Source organism: Colobus angolensis, unplaced genomic scaffold (assembly GCF_000951035.1).
Source record: "Colobus angolensis palliatus isolate OR3802 unplaced genomic scaffold, Cang.pa_1.0 Scaffold230, whole genome shotgun sequence".
NCBI lineage: Eukaryota > Metazoa > Chordata > Mammalia > Primates > Cercopithecidae > Colobus > Colobus angolensis.
Window position 1 is genome coordinate 5,292,419 of NW_012115489.1, and position 3,641 is coordinate 5,296,059.

A 3,641-nucleotide genomic window follows, 5' to 3' on the forward strand; every position below is an offset into this window, starting at 1 on the left:
TGTGAAAATGTGTTTCCAGTTTTCATCCAGGCAGCCCTTTTTCCTGCCTTCTCCCTGCTCATCCAGACCACAATTACACTTGCTATTTGGAAGACTCTTTCTTTGAAAGCATTTAGAAGTATAAATGGTATGTTGGTTTCATCCCTCACAACTAAAAAAAAAACAAAACACACCAAACTTATTTTTTGATATAAGTACTTCTGTGGTATTTTAAAAATATTTTAATCATCAGTTATTCTCTGGGACCTTGGAACTTAGGAACTGATATAATAGTGAACACAATCTTGACTGTAATTTTTGGTTTGTTCTTCACAAACTTTCAGTGACTGCAAAACAGTGTAAATGGAATTGGTCGAACTTCCTGTAAGGTAAGGTTAAAAACAGTTTAGGGTTTAGGAATTGATATAGCAGTGAACACGATCGTCACTGAAATTTTTGGTTTGTTCTTCACAAATTTTCAGTGGCTGCAAAACAGTGTAAATGGAATTAGACTTCCTATAAGGTAAGGTTAAAAACAGTACCACCCAGAAAGCAGGGGATATGATTATAACCCCTGATCTTAGAAAAGTCACTATCAACTAGGGGTCTTAATGTGAGAATAGAACTAATTTTTCCTAAATATTTAAAAATCATATTTTGGGTTTTTCTCTGAAGTATTTAGGGTAAAAAGAATCCCATGTTACTTGTTCCATTTAGTCAGATTTAAAGTGCATAATTACACCATAGCACTCTATAGGTTTTTGAATCAATCATTTAAGAGGACAGGTCACTGCAGTGTAAAGTGTTGACACTTTTCTATTGCTGATTTGCAAAATTAGGAGTATGTTTATAAAAGGATAAAATAAGCATAATTAAATTTTCCAAATTAAATAAAACACAGTTAATTTTAAAGTTATTTATTTCAGATTTGATATTCTGTAAATATATTTTCCTGTAAATATTGATATATAATTTTGAATATTTTAGAAAAATTAAGTTTTAACAAGTATATAAAATGATTTTACTACTTTGTTTTTATTTTCACTTTAGTTTACATTTCTGATGAAACTACTTAAATTTGTTATAATGAATATATTTACATGTTATTTTTAATCCTTTAGATTGTTCTTATCGTGAGAATTAAAATTATGAAAACATATTAATTATAACACTCTAATTAGCCATTGTGCTAAAATTAAGGCAATAAAAGTAAATTTTATTGTGTAATTCTGTACAATTCAGACCTAACTTCTGAATTTTACATATAGTTTTAAAACTCTTCCAAACATTACCGACACGTCTGTAGGATGATATATGTTCTATAATAATTTAATACATTATCTTTGATATTTCATTGACTTTTAGTTAAATATTTTACATTTTAGTGTTTTGAAGGTGCGGTTAGCAATGTAGGAGGGTGGAGTATTTTTGTTAAGTAGTTTTCATTTGATTTATGCTGTTATAGACAGACATATGGTCCATGAGCCTCCATTTGTACTCTTGCTCCAGGCCCTGCGAATGTTGGGCAATTTCATTCAGTTTTGACAGACTAGACAGAGCATGAATTTTGCCTTTGCCAGATGTGCAGAAAAGGCTGTTTCTCTGCAGATGTTTCATTAATGTGAGAACCTTGAAAAGATCATACTTTCCAGTTTACTTAAAATTGAATAAATTATAGAAAGTAATTCATACAATATTCTAAACGTGTGAGATAAATTATTGAAAAGTTGTTTGACCATTTTTTTTTTTTTTTTTTTTTTTTTTTGAGACGGAGCCTCTCTCTGTCGCCCAAACTGGAGTGCAGTGGCCGGATCTCAGCTCACTGCAAGCTCCGCCTTTTGGGTTCACGCCATTCTCCTGCCTCAGCCTCCGGAGTAGCTGGGACTACAGGCGCCCGCCACCTCGCCCGGCTAGTTTTTTTGTATTTTTTAGTAGAGACGGGGTTTCACCGTATTAGCCAGGATGGTCTCGATCTCCTGACCTCGTGATCCGCCCGTCTCGGCCTCCCAAAGTGCTGGGATTACAGGCTTGAGCCACCGCGCCCGGCCTTGACCATTTTTTTTTAAAAAAAACATGAGAAATTATATTCCAGTGGCAGTCCTGGATATTGAGTTTGGACTTACGCAGTAATATACACACCACCAGTAAAGTAGATCTCATTATTATGATTTCACTGATTATTCATTGTTTTTCTTTGTTATATATTGTATGTCCTTTTATGCGGGAGTTCCATGTAATGTATTATTTCCATTTGAAGAGTGAACACATTCTGAGGCTGTCCACAGAGGACCTTGGTGATGCATCTATCTAATCATTCATCATTTCTCTTCCCCACTGAACAGCTTGGCCTGTTTGACTCAGTCTTCATGATTCAAGATGAGAGTCTGTCTGAGGCTGTGCTTCTCTCATTGCTGCCAGAGGCCCTTAGTGGTGCTGCTATGTTTCAGTGGACACCTTCAGTATCTTACTCAATTAAAAACTCTCCTTTTGATATCATTCCAGAGTTTACCTTGAAATTTTCTATAGTTTATTTTTCTTTTATTTTTCTTATATGCCAAGTACTTTGCTTCTTTGGATTGTTTCAATCTTTACTTTCATAATTTATAAGCTTTTACTTACCTCACACTTCTCCAAGTTCAAGTAGTTTCACAAGGGATGGTGCCAGGGCATTGGGTATGGTGCTCTACCATTAAGTAAGGGAATTGGTGACTGGTTCCACTCTGTGTTTCACAAGTTCTCTGGACAATGTCTTTAGCTCTCTGGGATTTTATTACTGTCAGTAGAATTAATACCAGACTAAATGGGCCTATAGGTCACTTGTAGCTCTAACATTTCTGAATCGTTACTACTGTTTCAGATGCCCATTTAGCTAGTTAAAAAATAGCAGATATATATTTATACTAATATGTAAGTTGCTACACAGAAGGAAGAAGTAAAACTTTAACTGCCTCTTTTTAATGTCAAAGAATACTACATAATTATAGAATTGTAGGTAACCGTGAATAATGTGATGTTCTTATTTGTGTGTGTGTGCGGGGGGAGGCGTGAGGGTAATTATATAAGCATGATTTCTTTTACATCCCATCCTCATTTTGTATGCTTTAAAGAGTTCTTGCATAAGATTGTCCTTATATCACTTGTCCCTCTTCTATTGAGATGTTAGTTACTCATCTCCAATTTAAAACTATCACTATCATGAGAATATCAGGACAGAAACCGACCCCATGATCCAATCACTTCTCTCCCTTGACACGTGAAGATTACAATTCAAGGTAAGATTTGGTGGGGACACAGCCATATGGTATCACATGCTTCCTGTACAGCCTGAAGAACAATGAGCCAAGTAAACCTTTTTGCTTTATAAATTACCCAGCTTCAGGTATTCCTTTATAGCAACAGGTATTTCTTCATAGCAGTATGAAAATGGACTAATACAGCTTGTAACTCCACCCATTTTCCACATAATTTCAGTGCATTTTTAAAATAGTGCGTTTAGAAAATCAGTTAGTAGTTTACATTTCTGGACACAGGATGTATAAAGATATAGTTTTGTGATGTCAGTACCTAAAGGGATGGTAACAGACATGTAAACGAGCAGAGTTTTTGTATTTTATTGAAGTTAAGCTTGTATAAATTCAAATTATAGTGTTATGACTTTAGGA